We start from the raw sequence: 22,600 nt of genomic DNA, 5'->3' as shown, positions 1-22,600 counted from the left end.
AAATTTTTAAACTTTCTAGAAAGTTTCTCTATTTGAAAACTTTTAAAATATATTATTTTAAAAATGTTAAATGTTTGAAAATTAGAAAATTTACTTCACAAAACTTCACAAAAAAATGCATAACGATTCATTGATAGTAAATTCGAAAAAGATAATGTAATTAGATATATATATATATATATATATATATAGTAATTAAATCGAATAGTTAAGACAACAGAAAGAAAAAGAGTATTAGATACGTGTAACGAGCAACATGAAAATTCCAATGGAAAAAGGAAAGACTGGGCTTCTTATCTTCTTAAATGTATACGAGATCGTTAATGCGTTCATGGTTAGCCATATTTGGTTGATTGAGCAACGGCCTCGTTTCACTCAGATCCAGATACAACGATCTTGTCTTGGTTCTATACACGTGCTTCTGTGCCGATGCACTACCTTAATCGGTTCTCGTTCGTGCTTCGTGATCGCTTTAATTATGGTAGTGGACATTGAAACGTTTTACTGGACAGTAGCGATTGCGGTAATTAAGAAAGAAGCTTGGAAGACCGAAAACTTATTCAATAAGCCATTATATATGTTTTACATTTACAAATTTGTGCATTCGATAATATATATAGAATAAATATTTCAATAAATATCATTAGGCTTGTTACACAACTAAGATTTAATCATATATAGATTATTTAAAAAAATTGCCTTATTTTGCAAAATGATACTTAAAAATTCTTTTATGATAGAAAAATGTTTATATATATTTCGACTATGAAAAATTAATTAATAGTAATTGGTAAAAAAATTCTAATTCTAATTTTTCTAACTGCTATCTCAAAAATCATTTTGTTTATATTATGTTGTATTAATGTCATTTAAATCTAGATATAATCCAATTACAATTTCTATTATTTTATAAGCTAGATAAAAAAATTAGTTATTTATTTATAAAAATTAATTTTTTAATATACTTTTTCGTCACTTTCTACTTATACAATCGTATTTTGTTATATTATTTAAATTGCATTTTTATTTATTAAAATTCATATTTAAATATTAGAAACTCATATGTATAGTTAGCTACAAAAGTTTTTATATATATACAAATTCAATTAGTAAGTCATTTATCAATTCTGTTTTATATGAAATTTTTAATTTTTATAAGAATATATAAAAGTTATTATTATAAGAATATATACGTATGGAGCATTATTTTGTTATTATAATATCACTTCGAGTTCAAATCAATCTTTAAATTTTCAATAATATTTTTTTTTTTAAATTGTGTAATGATACGCGATAAAAAAATATTTAAATAGCTATACAGATTTAGTGCTTTATTATCTTATTATAAGAGATAATCTCAATATTCGTGAAATAATATTTAAAAAATAAAAAAATAATAAAAATTTGATTTCACGTATTTAAAGATATTTTTCGTTAAAAAAGAAAATTCTTTTTATATGTATAGTTTTTATATGCATGTTAAAATCTCTAAAAAGGATTTTTGAATAAAATGAATTTTCTTATAAGATTTTCATGACTGATTATATTTTTTGTTTCATTAATTGTAAATTCCAATTCTAACTATTATAAAATTTGTTTTTACATTATTTCTTACATATTACATTTTTACTACATAAAACAAAATGGCACTTATTAAATTGACAATTATTAGAACATTTAATCCCTGTAAACAAATATATTTTTATCGCACTTCATTAAGCAATTTTAATTGTTATGTTCTTACTTATTGAAATCTCCATCTCGCACAATTTCCAATAAAATATAATATTTAAATAATTTATCAGCAAAAATAAAAATTTCTTTAAGAAAATTCAAAATTTTGTTTCGCACACAGGATTATTTTCACGGATGATTAAATTCGTTTAAAAATCCAAAAGAGTAACTTGAAAAATCTTCAAAAGAAAAAAAAAAAACAAATTTCACTTCACATCTTCTCTTATTTTTTTTCTTTAAAAAAGAGTGCAACGGAACAAATTGTAAAGAAAGGGAAGGGAGAAAAATGGTAAAACGAACCGTTCGATCCAAGTCCAGGCCAAAAAGAAAGATGTCGAAATTCGGGAACGGAAATGAGTTCGGCAACCGCAGAATCCTTTAGAACGGAGTCAGAGTCGTGGCACGTTTGGAACGATCTTTATCGTTGGTAGCGTCAGACCGTTGAAAGCTGGCCCTGAAATATTTATAAGCTGTACACGCTCGTAAATTACGACGGATTTCGAGGGGGAGGCTTTCCACGGATATCATGTTCGGCAGTTTAATTTTTCATGGACGGGTACGAAGGACAGAGGCGAGTGGCCGCTAACTAAAAGCGTGATTAGAATCTTATTGAAACGTCACCATCTCTTCCCTTCGACCCATTCTATTTCTACTTTCTCTTCTTTTATTCCTTTTTCTCCTTCTTGCATGTACACAGCACCGGAAGAGGACGAAGCAAAAAAGTATTTTTTTTGATTTAGTTTTCAAATTTGTATTAGCATGTTAAACTTCTTTTGGAGAATATAAATTTATTTTTGTAGCTTCTGATAATGTTTGACTAGAATATAGAGAAATGTAAGTTTAAATTTTAGAAAATCAGTATATCAAAAGTTATGAATGTTTAAATGGTGCTTGTCACTTTAAAGTATAAGATTAATAAAAATTATTTTAGATATTGTAAATCCAACTTTATACAAATTTAATTAGCAATTATGTCTCATTTGGAATGCTATCAATGAATCAGTATAGAATATTTGTTTTCCGTTAGCATTATCTGAGTATCTTTATTTTCTGAACAATTAACAATTCCTTTATTAATCATGTATATATAAAGCCAGTAAGTTGTAAAATACACATAATATACAATATAATATTTCAAATAAAAAATGTCAGAAATATGTAATTATTGAAATAATATTTTTGAAATGAATGATATTTGAATTTTTATTTTATATATATTTATATTTTATTATAGTAATAATATAAATGGAAAATATTTATTTGAAACATAAATAAATAAACTTATCAATTGAAATAAGATTTCTTTAAGATACATTAGAAATAATTATTTGAAATAATATCGAAACATTGATATATAGATTATATATTTCAAATTATTTTTTTTATGATTATTATTTAACAAGAAAAATATTAACTAAGAAATTAGATAGAATACATTTATAAAAATTATAATGATAAGAGATAAATTTCTAATCATACTTTCTGATTGATGCAAAAACTATTTATGAATATTAATTCATAAAATTTCTTCCTCATTTTACACGTAATATATGTATATATATATATTAATTGCTTGCAGAATAAAATTTCATAAAAATATTATTTAAATATTCATTTCATATATAATAAAAAAAATATTTATTTCAAATCTATATTAATATGCAATTAAAATATTTGTTAAATATAAATTCTAATTTTATTTCTTTTTTCATTGTATCAATTATAAGCATTTAAAATCTAGGTTTATCTCTTTGATATTTGTCACCTAAAAGATAGGATTAATTAAACTAAAATTCTCAGACATTGATACAAATATTCAAATTATAATAATAAATGCAACATATAATATAACATATAATATATAATAAATGCAACATATAATATATAACAATAAAAATTTAATAATTAAGATTAATAATTTCAATAATATTTTAGCCAATGCAGAAACAAATGGAAATTAATCATTAATCAAACAAGCGAGGAGATATATTTACACAAATATTTCTATTTTATTATTTTAAATATTCACAATCTTTGATACAACGATTTTCGATATTACAAAGACATAAATATTTATAAATAATATTTAATCGCGTTCCAAGTGAGTTCATTAATTTTCCGTTATATAATTAAAAATACGTGACGAGGTTAAAAAGAGAAGATAGGAGAAAAAAAATGAAATTTAGGGTTGAATTCATTATCCGCCATCAGTGTTGCTTATGAACACGAAGAAGAGAAGTTATTAAAAAAAATTTCCATAATATTCATCGGTCGGGATTTACGTTTTGCCAGCTGTTAAATCCCGCCTCGAGTCTAATCGTGGTCAAACAAACGTCGAGACAGGAGAAAAGTGGACAGGAGAAGGAGGATGAGTGGGCTTAATTAACGAGATTCGAGATATTAGACTGATTGCAACTTTGCGAGGGAAAGAGAAATCCTGGAAATTGAATACAATTTCTACGTGTTTGTGTTCCAACTAGATTGGATAGTTACTTCTATTTTTTTTTTCCTTTTTTTTTTCTTTTCCTTTTTTTTTATTATTCCCTATTCTCTTTCGTGAGGGGGGAACGAACAAAAGAAACGATTCTGGAGTTATGACAGCGTAAAAATTTTTCGACCAGGCTTAATTACGACGTCTGATGCAGTTCGACCAATCGAATAGGCGGAAATTGAAGTTTAGCTCGGAGAAGTTTCATGGTGAAGTAAACTGATTGCGCTCTAAACTTCGTTTTTGTTTTTCGAACGGTTGTTTTATTCTTTTTTTTTTTTTTTTTTTTTCATTCGATTGCAATTAATTTTAGTTCGTTATTTTCCGATTGATTCGATACTCCGATTGATCGGATTTTCTTTCGTTTACGATTGCAATTAAAATAATCTTGACACGTTCTAGAAAACATTTTATAATTCTTTGGATGCTTTAAACTTACAATTAGTAATTTTAACGATGAAAATTTTGAAGATCAATGTTGCTTATTATACAAGAATAAAATTTGTCTGGAATATGAAGTGAAATTGCGTGCTATAAGAAAATTAATAAGAAAATTTAATTTAATTTTTTCTATTTATTTAATTTAACTTGAAAATTTAATTTGGATTTTGTCAGTGTTGGATATATTTCAAGCGAAATGTATTAGAAGAAAAATTAAAAATAATTTTGTTGAAATGAAAAAATAATTTGAAGATTTATTTCACGTCATAGCGATAATATTTATTTGAGATGTAGTAAATGAAATTATTAATTAAAATAATAATTTTTTAAGACGTATTAGGAATTGTTTGAAACAATATTTACCAAGTGTAAGCTTGGATTCATCATTTTAAATATTTTTTAAAGAAAATAAATAGAGAAGTAATTAACAATAATTTATCAAAAAATAAATTATTTATATTTTTTGATTAATAAATGAATATTTGCAATTTTACGAATAGAATTTCATCAATATTATATTCAAATATATTTTATTATATGTATAATTAATTACTTTATTTTATTCAATTTTGCTCAATTAACAAGTTTTTATCAAAAATAATGAAAATTATGATTTAAATAAAGCTTTGTGAATAATGCATAATATAGTGATATTATATGTAGCAATTCTTTTTTTTTTTTTTTAGAATATCATTTTCAATTAATATTTGAAATTTTATTATTTTTTAAAATATAACTTTATAATGATACAAAAGAGAGCGAAACTTTGAAATGTTTAGATTTTAATTCCATGTTTAGTCCCATGTTACAAAAAATATTTTCGTTTGAAATAGTATTTACAATATGAGAAAATACTGAAAGTTGAAATAATTGCTCTAACTATCTATTATACTCTATATACGGATAAATTTTCTTTAAAATCAAAATTTTCGCATTAGATAAATTTATTTCCTAAGAAATGCATAAAAATTTTTAAGACTGATTATACAACAAATTAAATATTTCAAATTGATTTTTAAAAATATATAATTGAAATATTTATTATACATTTGTAAATTCAAATAAGTATTTCAATTTATTTCAAATCATTACTTCAAATAAATCGTATCTAACATAATTAAGGGAATATTTTTATGCAAATATTATTCCTTATTTCAAGTGTAATGTCATTTTTAGAGTAATTAATATTCCAAGTTTTATTATTTTTTTCATTTTTTTTAAAGTATAAATTTAAAATAATAATTTAAAATAGAGAAATTTTGAAAAAAAAATACAAAGTATTATTATAGTATTACAGTATTATCCACGATTAGATATTAAATTAATAATGAAATTTCATATTTGATTCTCGGTGACATTACATGACCCAAAACCATCTACGATTAATTGGGAATATAGGTGCAGAATATTCAAGATACGTCTTCACGATAACAGAGCCAACTCTAGGGACGACGACATTTCTTGACATTTCTATTACTCGAATATCTGCTAATGCTAATAGAAATTGATACGCGACAGATATATTGCAATATTCGATGCTTCGTATCGAGATCGCCTCAGTGGTTCAATTTACGTTTTATCCTGAGATAAAAAAAAAAAAAAAAAAAAAGGAAGAAAATTGATCAGGATTTATACGACTCGATTCACATTTGTCTCGCAGAGCATGTACAGTATTTCATCTTTTTGGTTAGAGGTCAAACGAACGGAATGCGCCAAGTTAACTGAGACCCAGATACGTTTCAACCGTTGGGATGAATCGAGATATCTTTCTCGTGTCTCCCTATACCGGTGATCGTGAAATTTGATGTGATCGTTTGGTATAGATATTTCCGATATTTCTCGCGTGATATACTCACACGTGTGAATAATTTAATAATTTGGATGAAACGGGTGATATATACGTACATACTTTTTACATTCATTATATATTTATTATCTGTTTCGAAATTTCATCTAAATTAAATTAAATTATTCGCACACGAGTATAACATATATAAGAGTTGTTGATGAACTTTAGGAGCGTTATAGTGTTCATCAAAACGAACAAAAGAGTCTTAATAGATATTAATTTAAAAATCATTAATTTCGAAGATGTCAGGTTTTTTTTTCTATTTTAAATTTTTAACAGATTTTATTCCAGATACGTGATATCTGGAACAAACTTAAAGAAATGTTAATGGTATTAATACTATGTAATAGAGATCTTTCGATGCAATTTATGAAGAAACGTGTAGATAAAAGTGGTAGTCGAAATATAAGGCGTATCATATTGAACATATGATGTAAAAAAAAAGTAATAATTTTTAACACTCTATACATATACATTGATCAATTACAACTGAAATATTCTATAATTATCATTTTTATTAATATAATTTTATTATTTCGTAATTTATGTGCGATTTTAAAGAAAATATCATGTAAATAAACAAAAGAAAAATATTGTTGTTTTTATAAATATGAATAAAAATAATATAAAACAGAGATATAGAATGAATGGGACCGTTCATAATTATGAATTATGGAAGTCTTACCAAATGTGAGCAGTAAAGCATAAAAAATTAATGAACATAATGATCTTATTATTTTTTCATTAATTAGGAACAATTTAAAAATAATTGCAACGAATCTTATAAATGTTAAATGTAGGTCAACTTTTGTACTAATGTATCATAATGAAATAATTTATAAAAAATATGTAAGAAAAAAAAGAAGAAATCAGAATCTATAAAAATATGATTCATAAACAAAATAATAAAGTTTTGGAACAAAATAATTTATGTATATAAATAATAAATATGAGATGATCTATTATTACATGATTTATCTGATAAAGTGACAAGATATTACAAAACTCGATTATTCTTTTATATTATCCTTGTCCTTCATATTTATATTTATTTCATATTTTTTCCAAAATTTTTCTAAAACTTCACAGAATATATATAATAATACATAATTAGTCAGTGTACGAATATTTTTTTACATCTTTCTAATTTCTACAAATTTATGATTTCACTATTTAAGTAAGTTTCATTTTTTCAAAAAAATATCGATATAAAGTTTGAGATAAATAATTAAAATCCAATAAAAAAAATTTAACTAGAAAATCTACACTCTACATTTCTATTACGTATACATTTCCAATAATATCAAATCATTGATTGTGAAATCAAATCGTCCAGGAAACTATTCATAACATGTGTTTACAGTGTATCAGAACTTCGAATATTGTATTTGTATTCACAGTGTTTTAATTCGAAACGAAGCATGAAATATCAAGAGAAAAACTTTTATCGTGATACACATTCCGATACGATGAAAAGCTTATTAATTCTATCGTGTTGAAACTAGAAGTTTCTATTCCAATTCATTGACACCCAATCATCGATTTGATCAGAATCTGTAATTCATTTTCAATTAGAAAATTCTTTCTTATTTATCTTTTTCACTTTTTTAAAAAAATAACATTGTATGTTTCATTTTTGTGCAAAATATATTTAAAAATCATTTAATTAAAATAATTAAGAAATTTAGAATAAGATTTTTTTTTTGTTGAAGATTCTCGAGAAAATTTCAAAAATTCATTGAATACTTTATGTATCTAATTAATACGTTTGACATACATGTTTGTAAGTAATATGTGACATCCCAATTTCTTCATGACTGATATTGTTTAATAATTTTCATGAAAACTTTTTGTATTTAACAAAGATGATTTTGCATATTATAAAGAATGATTAACTATACTTATTTACTACAATTTTATTTTTATATCATATTGTATAAATTATATATATTAATATTGTATTGTTGAATATGTTACAATTTGATAATATTCTATCAATTATTCAATGAAATTTCTAATATATGTAATAAATATAAAATTTATAATTAGCTAAATTCGTATTTTACGAATTTTCACAATTTTTTATTTTAAGGCATACTATATTCTAGATCTTATTTGTATTATGGATTTTAATTTATATTATTTGTATATAGAGTGATCTAAAATAGAAACAACATTTGGAGTCATAGTTTTTTCTACTATTTGAAAAAAAAAGGACAATCAAAGAATAATCAATACATGTTTTTCACGAATCACGTGAAATTAATAATATAACGCAATGAGAAAATCATGAAACAAATCAAGAATTCGAAGAAATACAAGACATATAAGTTAATTACTTTTTAATTATGGAAATCATTTTTAATAAAAATCGTTTAACGATCTCTCGAAATATAATATTCTCATAGATTGCATTATTTTTTTTCAACTTATCTTTTATAACGATAATTGAACATCATCAAAATGCAATATATTTCGCGATTAGAACATACACATATAAAACTATAAAACATATAACTATATGAAATCTACTTATCAATCAGTTCGTAAAAACATTTCGTAAATAGGGCGGCCTCTTCTCACAGCAACCAGCTCGATTTTCTTTCTCACAATTGTTTTTATATTTTTTCGATATACTGTAAAATTTAATAATTACTTTTCTCATATATCTCGAATAATCTCGAACGCAACTGTTTTATTCGCGAGGTTAACATGTATACATGTTTACATCGGTTTCTCATTAATCTCTTCTATCGTATGACTCATTACGAATTAACCTGTTATATTAATATTAATATCGCAGAAAAAGATTTATTTTTCTCGCAATTATTTCCGGTGATAAAATTTCGTTCGTAATATGAGATTGGGCATAAAAGTAATAATAAGTATGTAATTACGTTACTAATTCAATGAACGTTTAGTTACGACATAAAAGTGTTCGAATAGTTTTGAGATATTTTTAATTTTCTTTTTTTAGAATTCGTAAAGAATTAATTATTTTTTCCTGACAAATTTATCGAAAAATGAAAGGAATATTAATATTAATTAAAACATAAAATATAAAATTTTTGTTTTTTCCTAATTTTAGTCTTAATTTTTCATTGGAATTTAATATGGAACTCGTATATTTTTATAAAATCAATAAAATCTTTATTTTATTCGTTTTTGAATAATCACATTTTGCGAACGAGTAGATTTTGATTCTTTATAGTCTAATAATCAGATTATTTAAATATTTATATGTGTATATATGTTACTCGTTATACATCGAAATTTCTTTCTCACAATAATATCAGATAAATAGGTAACATTTTCGTGTAAAAATTTTCCAATGTTTCAAATTTACTTTCCTATATATTTTCTACCTATCCTATATATATTCATTGTTCATAACAAGGTTAATATTAATTGCGAGGTCAAAAATAATTTTTCGAAAGTAACATTCATTCGATGAAATGAACAGAATGGAAAACGATTGGAAGGATTGAAATAATGAAATTCGTAGAAATCGGAAGAAAAACGACGGCATCACGATGTAAGTTTTTAAGTTTCGTTCATTCAACTTTTTCAATTTTCGAGCAGAGTGCAGAGCTGTGTCCGATGTACCGTCCTTCAACTTGTCGAAGTGGATACACCGAAGAAGAACTTTTCCACTCCTTATCGCAAAACGGAGCTGAAACGTTTGTTCTTTCTAGTCTTGAAAGGCATGCAAATTGTATTACGCGGGAAAACTTCGAACCATTTTACATACATGATCTTTAAATTCACTCACTATTTTTATATTGTTCCGTGAGATACGATAACATAAAATGCACAACTAAAATTAAAAATCGTACGATTTTTAATTTTAAAAATTGCCGTTGCAAAGAATCATTTATTATATAAGCTGCAAAAAAAAAAAAAAAGAACAAATCATCACGATCATCACGACATAGTTTATAATAAAAAATTAAACATGTAAAATGGAACTTTTATGAATTAATGATTGATACGAAAAAATTGCAAAGAATTTTTTTTTTATAACAATGCAAATGATATTTATACAATATTATATTATTTATACAATATCTAACTATTTATTAGTAGATAGTAGATTAGTGAAATAATATTAATAGATAATAATAGATATATATAATACAAGTTTATACATTTATGTACATATTTATGTTAATATTGATTGCTGCATCATAATAGACTCTTTTTTTGAACATGGCATATATATTAGAAAGGTTAAAAATATTTAAATATTTATAACATATTTATAGTATAATCTAATTCAATAATATATTACGAAAAGATTTTAAAATTTAAGAAAAATATGAAAATATGAAAATATATTAAAAAATTTTTTTAAATCTTTCAAAAATCACAAAAATTAAATAAGTTTTTCGATTGAAAAGAGAACAAATTTTTTGAAAAATACAAAATCAAAATAAAGATGTTCTTTCACAAATATTCTGAATAAGTAAAAATTTGTTTTTAGATTTTTATCAAATTCATCCAAATAGAACAACAGAACTAAAGCTATGAATTGTTATCCAAGACCTTTTCCAACTTTTAACTTGCGCGATGAGCTTTTTCAAACTTTTTTCCGACACAACGGAAGAAACATCGCATCAAAGTCAATCAATAACGAATCCAAGAACTAAATACAATATCAACAGAATTTCACTTCGTGAAACCAATAATTCACTGGCAAGACAGGGAAACGGCTAGATAGATTTATCACGTTCGAATCGGATTCGCGAGGGCGTCGCTTTATCATTTATTATTGGAAACTCTGTCAGCTCTAACAACTCGATTCCACGCCGAAAGGAGCAGCCATCCCAAGAGATACTTTATTCAGAGCGTTTATTTGATTCGTGTTAAAGCCGAAATTCGATTTTTTTTTATATTTTATTTAACCAATCTCTCCGTTATTGATTACTGTGTTATTTTATCGATATCTTATTGATAACTTTCGATATACCGATAATATCATAGAATTTTTACTTTTTTTTTGTTCAAAGTTATTATTAAGAAACGTAAAAATTAACGTTATTTGTTAAAAACTATATATGCAATTTATGCCATTTCTATTCGCATTATTAATATCTCAATGACGTTTTGGGTATGTGAAAAATCAATCAAACATCGTTTATTCAAAAATAATCATCAACTATATCTTCGATAGTAAATTTAATATAAAAAAAAAAAATACATAAACTTTAATTACTTTTATCTGTTATCGAATTGTAACGTAATCAATAATATCGATATTTATCGATAATCATAATTCTATGGCATCTCTCGATCGGTTGAAAAGAAAGGAAACTGGAAAGGGTGCTGAAACGATATGTTTTTTTACTTTCGATTTTCTTTTCCGTTCTTCTCGCGATTTCGAGAATGCATGAACGAGAGGGTCTCAAAACATGGTTACGTCAATTAATTAAATGGTCGTCGAGCGTAACGTGATTTAATGAGACATCACTGGCAATTATCGAAGTTGCGCGATAACGATTGAACGAAATCGCGAGGAATTTAGAACGGGCGGGACCCTTGGATTTTTCCACGGCCAAGCTGATTAATTGCCAATTATTTCTCTAATTGCATGTTTTGCTCGAACGCGTTTTTTCCTATTTTGTACATTCATCGTGGAGCAAAGTTAATTGGAAAAACCGCTTCGTCGTACCGAGCCGTACGTACGTCTTTCTTAACGTTATTTCATTAGACGTTTGTTTGAACGTTTCGCTTTATACGGGAGAAAACAATCAAGACGAGAAATAGAATATCGAATTATCCAGGTTGAAGGTCGGTAGAAATAACCGCAGTTAATTTTATTCACAGAAATCCAAGGGGGATTTAATCGATACGCCAACTCTCAATAAGCTATTTGGCAGAGCTATCTGGATTGAAGAAAAGAAAGGCATTTAAAATCTTTGATAGAACGCACGCTGTACAAGCGAGATAAGAGTAATCCAACAAGATCTATCTCTGTAACGATAAAGAAGATTGCCAGCGAGTCGATACCGTTTGTCGATATTTTGCATCTGTAAATATTTTTATTTATTAGAGACTTTTACGAGAAGTTAGAATTATTTGTTGAATTCATTGAAATATTCATATACGATATAAAATAATTAATATATATATATATATTATATATATATATATATATATATATATATAATACAATAATTAATATATCAATTATATAATTATTTAAAAAGTTTTAAAGATCATAAATTATTTAATTAATTTATATTTAATTATTTTGTTTAATTACTTTGTTGAATATCAAATGATTGAAATTGTTTATTTTTTCAATTTCAATTATATGTTTAAAAAAGTCTCTTGATGTTAAATCAAAAGAATAGTATGAATATTCTCTTTTTATCGTTGTTTTATATAATATTATATCTTTATATACACATTAATAATGATAACGTTCTTTAGCTAAATTCTTATTTTATAATTGTTTTTTTTTTTATTTAACATCAGCAGACTTTTCTAATCCCACAATTAAAATTAAAATTAGAAGATAAACAAAGCCATATTTCCAATCTGAGTTTGATATTCAACAAAATGTGATAAAACAATTAAATACAATTGAAGCAATACAATTTTGAAGTTTTTTTAAACAATTGAATACAAACATTCTATTGAATTCTTTGAAAAAAAATTTACAATCCTACGAATCGATATTTCATACTTTTTACTTTTTACTAGTCTCTCGTTACTTTCTTGTCGTACTATAATGCACAAATCTCTCTCTCAAACAGCCCAATAATTCTAACCCAAAACAGACAATGAAGAACACCAGTTAAAAAACAGTGAATTCCTCATCCTCCGTATCATGTTCCAGATTTCTATTCACTCCGCCCTACTCGACAATTTCAGGTAAAAAAGAAAAAGAGGGGAGAGGGGGGATGAAAAGATGGGAGAGCAGAAAAGGGAAGGCTCGAGTGATCGACCATCGGTACATAGGTACAATGTACCTCTGCTACGCCTCCTCGTATCTCCCCACTCACTCGGTCCTCTTTCGGCCGTTCTTTCTACTCGCAAACCGAGACACGAGTGCTCTCGAAGCAACCACACTATTTCCGATACGGCCCGGTTGCGCGTGTCACTGTAGATTAACAATTCAACCCGGCGACACGTGCATGACCTATCGGCTTCCAGCGACGGTGACTTCGTGTCACGACGCGCTGCTACCCACGGACGCGTTGTTAATTAATTTCACAAGTAGCGCCCGGCCGCGGGAAGCGAGGAAGAGGGAGATGGAGGCCTCTCGCCGCGGCGGGATTCTCGAGGAGGCGACAACCGTGCCTTGATCTTTGTGGTCGATGAACCGTGTCGAGGGAGACGTCTTCCGCCTCTTCCGGACCTTTTGCTTCGCTCAGGTTTCGATAGAGTTTCGCGATGAAGTTCAAGAGCGTGAACAGTTTTATTTTTTTTTTTTCTTGGATATTTGTGATCGAAATTGCACTTGTTTGAAAATATGTGTCTCGATTGACTTTTAATTTTAAAATATGTTTAATGGTATCATTATATCATCAAGGATTTCGATTATTTTCTAATTATTTATTAATTATTTTCCATATATTGTATTTTTTTGATTTTGCATTTCGGTAGAAAAGTTGTTTATTTTGATCCATTATTATGTATTTTTATCACAATTTTGCATTATTTGTTTCGAATGGTAAATAAATTCATTCGTTATATAGCGATTAATTAGTTTATTATTATTAGTGTATAATTTTTTTATCATATTCAATATAATCTTTGACACATGTTACTGGAACTTGTTTGTTCGAGCTTGGCTATTGGCCAATGCTACTCGTCGAGGTTTGGCAAGTATCCGCGTTCTGTGATTAGCCAGTGTATTTTTTGTTAATAATTCATCAATGAATAAGAAATTTTCAGTTAATCGATGTTTCATCACATTTTTGAGATACTTTATACGTATATATATTATAATATGACTAATTCATTTTTTTTTTAATTTTAAAATTTATTTTTAGTTATCACATATTATAAGAATATAAGATAATAAAGCTTTTTTAATATTTCAAGTAACTTTTATTACTTTAATATATATATCGATAATTTATTTTCCAGTAGTGAAAAGTAATAGCACAGATAAGTATAATAGGTATGTAATATTAATTACTATTGCAAGAACAAAAGCGTTTATTTAAGACATTTACTCTTCACGAGTTTAATATAGATTTCGCTAAAATTATCATAGCATTAGGATTATAAACAGTGTAATTTTTAAAATATCTTCAATAAAAAACTTTTCTAATAAAAGTAAATCAGATTACTGAAATATTTAATTTTTAATCGATTATTGCAATTAACGATTAAAAATTAAATATTTCTATAATCAATTACATTATTTATTAATTTTTTGATGACTGACGATTAATATTAGAGTCAATTTGCAATGTGATTGCTTTATTTTGTTTTATTTTATTATGTATCTTGTATTATGTATATTTTGCATCTTTTTAGTAATAATTTTATTTTTTTTTCTTACAGCAATTTCTGACGACGGAACATACGTACGGAAAAAATTATAAATTGCATAAATAAAAAAAATAAATCATAATTATAATTAATTTAATTATCATATGCATCAGTCGATATCAAATTAATTCAACTACTCAATTCTAATATTAGTTACTAAGATTACATGATATTGCAAGAAAGATCTAAAAATTTAATAAGAAAAGAATTGCAATAATATAAATTTAATATCTTCGAGTGGATGGCATAATTTGAAAACTTTAGTTAGACATATTTTTAATTTTCGAATTTTCCATGAAAATAAATTTGATAGTCAAATTTGATTTTAATTTTCTTCGAAAAATCTCAGACCACAAAAATTCATCGAAAACGAAACAAATGAAATTGAAAATCCGTTCAGGAATTGCACGTGCATCTGCAATGCGGCCTGGAGCTTGGCAAGAGTCGAACCCCATTTGACCAAACGTTACTTCTCCGACCTGCGTGTCTCTTCTTCTCCCTTTTATTTCGCTTTCTATTCGATCCTTTCTACTATTCGTAACTGTCTCGCGAAAAAAAAAGAAAGATAATTATGGGATGTTGAAATAATGGAGGAAATGGGTCGAATTGTATTCACAAATCGAGATCAAAAGAAATTGATATTTTATGTTGGAAATATGTATGATTGGAAATCTTGGAATTCTTGGCAAAATATCCAAATAATAATTTATACTGTTGGATATAAATGTTATCCGTTTTTTTTTTCTATCAGTTTTATTTTTTTTTTCTTTATTTATTCTTTTGTCTTTTATAAGTTATATTCTACGTATTTCAATATTTTTTCTGCTCTTTCTTTTTTCTTTGGATATTTATTAAATAAACTTTTAAATTCGTAATTTTTAAAGGATATATGCAAACAATTATTAGACTGGTGCATATAAAATATCACAAATAATGCTAAATAATATTTTATGAATTATTTTATATATAAAAAAAATAAATTATGTATACTATATAATTATGCTTCAATATCGAATTCAAGTTTGAAGTTTAACATAAAAATTCATAAACAAACAATTTGTAATTAATATGAAAAATTTAAATTGTCAAATATAAAAAATCAAAGAAGTTATTAATCAAATATTTTAATTAATAATTTTAACTTTGTTTTTCGATGTATTAAATTTGTTGAATTAAATTTCGAGTAACATTCTTTTCAATGAAATTATAAAAAAAGTTTTATTAGATTTCATTTATAATTATCATAAGTTAGAAATTCGCTAAGAATTTATTAAATATAATTTCTCTTAAAATTTTCTTTTCAGAAGATTAGAAATGAAATAATTGATTAAAGATCTTCTAGTAATTTTCTCATTCTATGAAATATGCCTATATTATTTCTTTTTTTAGAGAGTAATTTCAAGATTTAGCGGTATTATTACATTATGACTCACTCACAACGACATAAAACATGAAACACGCATCATTTTTACGTAGAATAAGCATCGTAAAATATGAGGACTACGATTCATCTGACGTGATTCATGTTTCTAGAAAAAGAATTTCTCTCGATATTTAACCTACATTTCTCGAGCTAATCCTCTATGCAAACTCATAAATGTTGACATCGTAATCACTATAATTCGGAAAAATAATTATGTGAATTTCTATTAAAAGAAGATATAAGAATGAGTATAAATAAACGGAAGAATTTTAAATGAAAAAATTATAGAATTATTATTATTTATTTTTTTTATTTTTCTCTCTTTTTTTGTTTTTTTATCTGGTTTGATTAAAGTCTTCTAATTTGTTCGACGTTAGATGAAAAAAATAAGAACGTCTGTAGAAATTCCACGAACAATCTCTTAATTTGCAATTGCACAAGCCTTTCATTGACCAAGTCAAGTGAATGACTCATCATGATCTTCGAGACATTAATTAATCATGCTACTTTTCGCCCGGCGCTTCTGTCTTTTTACTTTCTAGCACTTTGCTCATGTTGGCACAAAAGAGATGTGCTTCGCGATAGTTATTTTACTTCATTATATAAGATTCGTTCGAAAATTAATGAATGACAAAGATTGATTACAATCTTCAAAGTATACAATAGTATTAATAGTATAAATTAAAATTTATATATATATATTGTTAAAATCAAGAAATAGATTATTCTGAAAAATTATAATAGAAATATATAAGAAATAAATATTTGATAAAAATATATATATATAATTCTTCAAATTATTTTTTTGATAATATTAAAATGTATTAATAATATTTTTAAGAATGTATTTCAATTGGAATTTAATTTTAATAATATATTTTATTATTTTATTATATATGTTTATATATTTTATTAATCATAAAATTAATAAAATTATTAAATATAATGAACAATAAATAATAAATATAAAAGATTTTTACCCATTGTATCCATTTTTTCGATATATAAATATTAATATAGTATAGATAGATAATCAAATTTTCAATCATATGAGAATACTTTCATCTGTTTCTTTAAAAATATTCTGTTTTCTTTAATATATATTATTAAAAATATATTTATACATGCTATATAAATACAATAAATGTTCACTAATTTTTCATGTTCAAGGACAAATATAAATTATAATATTTTATTATTCAAAAACTTACCTTAATGATCCTTTGTTAAATAAAAGAATATTATTCAATTTAATATACATATGAAAAATTTTCTAAATAGTAACAGTTTAATAATAGATTACACGATCTTTTACAAAGGACAGTACTTTAACGTGCATCTCTCGAGTAGAACCGCAATACTGCTTATAAGAAAAGTACTTGCGGATTCTAGAAGAACCGTTTACCAGAAGGAACACGATGTCATAGTCGAAGATATATCGCCTGGAAGAATTCAAGGCTGCGCCGGTTTATTGCCTTAATATTAAAGTTAGTCCTTTTATCTTTTTCCTCTTGGTCGAAGCTACAGAAGAAATAAGTAGAAGAATATCTGCACGAAAGATAAAAGAGGAGAGCTCTTTCCATCCTTCTCTCTTTCTCCCTCCACATTCTTACTGGTTAGAAATTTTTTACTTACTGCGCGAAAGTCACTTCAAAGATTTACAACTTACACACCACAGGTGCAACCTCTCCACAGAAGTATTACCATCGCACTTTGAGCCAGGGAAATATTCGACTTTATTCGAAAATTATGCGAAAACTTTGTCCGGAGTAGCTCTGACCCTAGCAGATGTATGCGCGTTGCAAGTGATCTCTCGCGCACCGGGAATCTCTGTCATCCGGTATTAATGTAATTCGCCGTATAATTCAAACTGGTACGCCCCACGTGGACGGCACGTTACAAAGCTAATGAGTTATTCCTCTCATCATCGTCAAGGCGTGCCTCGCGTGCTCTCCGCGCCACTATGTAGTCAGCTTCGTAAACACGGATTCGTTATTAGAAGTTTAAGAAAAGTTTGCTAAATTGATCCGCCAATAGCTTCAGGATGGATGTTCTGCTTGTTGAAAAGAGGGAAAAGTTGGAATAAACTTTGGCTCGTAATAGAGCAACTTTGGGATAAATTTCTTTTTGGGTGAGAAAAAGTTCTTTAGCTTGATAAATTAGAGAGTTTAATAAATATGATAAAATATCGGTATACCTGATTGACAATGAATGTGTATTCTATAATAATATATCATATTTTTATAGCGCGATAAATTTTTTTCTATTTATTTTTTCTAAGAGAAAAATTAAATGAGAAATTAAATATCAAATAACATATTAAATAATAGAATCCAAATTCCCTAGCAATACGATAAAATATAATGCAATTGTATAGAGGGCGGTATGCTAGCCGAAATCAACGTAAATTGTTTGCGGATATCAACGGACCAATTGTAGCTGTTCCATAGTTCGTGATCGATGCGCGGTATTGACTATTGGCGCAACTGGTAACTAGCTAATTTGCTACGTCGGTCAGACATCTGATTACGAATAGTAATTAGTGGTGAATCAGTATACCCGTGTTGACTGTAGTGAACGAGTAAACTTTGTTTCCTGTAACGTACAAATACAAATGACGCAATCGAACTTTAGAAATACGCGTAATTATTTTCATTTCCGTTTTCGCGCGTATGTCAACCATGTTCGCTCGATATCGATTTTGAGTGTCGGTATTTCAATATGAATGAATATATCATAAATATTTGTGTTTTATGTTGGTTGGGAAAACAATAGTTCGATAAAATTATGAAAATGTTCTGTGAATTTATTCGCATCACGTAACCTACGATTCAGGTATGTTACTGTTCTAACCTATAATCGAAATCATTTCTTTTAATCAGAGATTAATTATTGTTCATGTAGCTAGAAAAGTGCTCCCTGTAAATTTTTTTTTATATTTTTTAAAATGTTATTAGTCTTTTTAGGGCAAGTATAAATTTTCATTAGAATCCAAATTGGATTTAGATTTCCAGATTCTTATACATCTTTTATTATGATTTCTAAGATTTATTAAGAAATAATATTGATCATATTCTTTAAGAAAAATTTTTGTTTGATGTGATTTATTAAAATGAAATCTTTTCTAACGGGGAAACATTTTTGTTTCAAATTTTCAATAATTTTCTCCATGATATCGAATAAAATTAGCGCGCAGTGTAAAATTGTTTAACTTTCTTTTTGTTTTCCCTAGCACAGTATATTAATTGGAATTGAGAAATAATGATTTCAACAGTTATATGCAAATATCAAACAATAAAGTATATTTCGTACTCGCAACCGGTTTGAATGCGAAACGTATATGGAACGGTAGAAATTGTCGTATCATGTTTTTAAAAAGAATATATGATACTTTGTAGTTCTTTGCATAATAAATATTATTGAATATAAAATGAATAATTTAATTTATGAGTGAAATAAATTTTTATATGGTATTTGGATTATTGAAGAAAGTATGAATTTAAATCTTTTATTTTTTTCTTTTATTATTAAGACAATATGCACATATATACAATATTAAGTCAATCATTTGCAAATTCAAACTAACTAGGAAAACAAATTTAATTTCTGATATCCGGCTTATCAGTATCATAAATTTAATAATTTATTTAGCTAGCTTTTATAGTTCAAGTAATATTAGATTTCGATATAATATATAAGTACATTATATTCTTACTTGCAAAGATTTTAAAATCGATTTAACGTAATTCATTGTATAATATTCATTGTAATTCATTCGATATTAATTTTCAATTTTGTAAAAAGAAAAATGACAATAATTTTTATATGTTTATGACAAAAATTTTTATCAAACATTCTAATTAATAAATTAATATTCTATAGTTTAGAGAATTATTTTATCTCATACATCTCTTATCCTATAAATCTCGAAATTTTAATACACCAATTATATTATAAAAAAGAGCTTTTCTTTATATCGATATTTGAATCAAAATTAATAACAAAATTCCTAATTACCATGTAATTAAAAGCTATAAAAAAAGCTTAAAAATATAAATATACGTTAATAAATATATGATATTTAGAAAAGATATATGATATATTTCGAGTTGCATGATGATTGAATAAATTCATAATAGTTAAATTTTCTTCATTGAAATTTTATTAAGTGAAACAAGGTGTTCCAGATTTTGCGTCCAGAATAAATCTATTATTAATTTTATCACATATAATTTTGATTGAGATAATCCTTTACTATTCAAATTTATCTATCAGTTCTTGATTAAAATTACATTAAACAAAATTTCTAATTATATATTTGCAGAAGATTGAGGAAACAATTTTCTTATTTTTCAAAATTAAATAGGATTTCTAATTTATATTTTTCTAATTCATATTCTAGTTATATTCATATTTAAAAATTTTATATTATTTATTAAATTTAATAAAAATTTAATAAATTTTTACTAAAATATATAGATTGGGTGTACTAAATTGAATAATAACTTTTTAGAAATTTTAAATTATTATTATTAATTTTTTAAAATTCAAGGATATTTTAAAATATCCAGTTACAACTTTTTCTTAAGTTATCGAACATTAAATTTCGAAGATATCAATCATTTTATCCAACAAAAGATCACTAACAAGAGGTAATGCCCTTAAATAAAATTCCTATGTTCATACGGGAGTTTCAATTAAATTTCGCAAACAGATTACATATCGTCGATTTCCCTTATCGTAATGAGAGAGGAGGGTATTTTACTGGAGCACGATAATCTATAAGCATTTATCGATTAAATGTTCTCTTGGTCTAACACGCACTAAAATAGAGTATTGCGAGCGAGAACAAGCATCGATGGCGATGCAAATAGCCTATGCAATAGCACGATCGTTTTTGTTTGATATCATTATCAGAAATTAAGCATCTCATTTTCGTTCAAGTATTCCAATATTTCGATATCCGGTCACCGATTAATTTCTATTTTATTTTTCACTTGAACAATTTGATAATTACGTTATAACATTAGATGAAAAATCAGTATCATTATCCATACATATATGATATCTATATGGCTATTAATTATAGATGATATGAAATATCCATTTCATCAATATTATCTATATTTAATATAAGTAAGCAATATACAAGGTGTTCCATTTAAATCAATTTAATTCATTCGAATATTTAGAAAAGTATTTGAAAAGGTATTGATTTTAGAAAATATTTGAAGAATATTTTATAAAATGAAAGAATATATTATTTAACATAAAAGATTTTTTCTAAATCAAGCATAAAACGTTTGATTTCTTAAATAAGATCATATTGTTTGTAAATCGATACAATTCCAGTCATTTTCCATAAAAAATTATTAATTGTAATTTACTTATATCAAAAACATAAAAACATTTTAACTTAAATTTTGTAAAACTTTCATATGAAAGACAAGGAAAGTATAATTAAAAAATAACATTCTATTCCATATCTTTCATATATTGAATTTTATGAAATTAAAGTAAAAAACCTAAACTAATGATTTCTTTGATATTAGTAATTTAGTAATTAGTAATGATTCTAGTTGAAAAATAAAATTGATTTCTAAATATTCTTTATGATTCGAGCTATGATTTGAAACAAATCTTTTACGTTAAATGATATACTTTTTCAAACCATTTAATGTTTGAAAATATTTTTTAATATTATATAATACTTTCCGAATTGATCAATTTAAATGGAACACTCTATATAATAAAATAATAATACATTAGACCAATTATGTTACTATCATAAGCTATCTAAAATTATACATATCTAAGTGATAATATTTCAACGTTATCTACAAAATATTTTATCACTTCAATTGACCAATAATTAACTTTCTAGAAAATTATCTTCGAATTTTTTTCTATTCAATTACGAAGTAATTTTTGCTAAAATGTAGCGTTACAACGTTGACGTTGTCACGCAGTCCATACATTTAAAAAAGTTTTACATTCCCAATTGCAGAGTGTTTAAAATTACCATTAGAAATTTTTCGTTCTCGATTCGAAGTTGTCGTGGCAATTTCCACCGCAATGTTTATTCCGCAATTCAGCACGCCAAGCAGCCGGCGGTGCCAGTCGCGTTCTACCAACAGCGCGGAATTAATGCGTG

General features: G+C 25.6%; 1 protein-coding gene and 1 long non-coding RNA gene across 6 annotated transcripts in view; one reads left to right on the top strand and one right to left on the bottom strand.

Annotated features, from left to right (window-relative positions):
- Positions 1–22,600, bottom strand: part of LOC100869566 (uncharacterized) — a 304,803-nt gene that overhangs the window by 37,209 nt on the left and 244,994 nt on the right. For all 5 annotated transcript variants that reach the window (XM_086909671.1, XM_031919759.2, XM_086909678.1 and 2 more), the window contains exon 5: positions 2,035–2,188. The gene's annotated coding sequence lies outside the window, so the exon portion shown is untranslated. The remainder of the gene's footprint in view (positions 1–2,034; positions 2,189–22,600) is intronic.
- On the top strand, positions 18,900–19,877 carry LOC147658732 (uncharacterized). The gene is made up of 2 exons (XR_015292476.1): positions 18,900–19,281; positions 19,679–19,877. It is a non-coding gene; the product is annotated as an uncharacterized LOC147658732 (long non-coding RNA).

The sequence above is a fragment of the Apis florea genome, unplaced genomic scaffold (assembly GCF_048593485.1).
Source record: "Apis florea isolate Af1SG1 unplaced genomic scaffold, ASM4859348v1 contig_1789_pilon, whole genome shotgun sequence".
In the NCBI taxonomy this organism is placed as follows: domain Eukaryota; kingdom Metazoa; phylum Arthropoda; class Insecta; order Hymenoptera; family Apidae; genus Apis; species Apis florea.
This window is presented reverse-complemented; position numbering and strand designations above follow the sequence as displayed.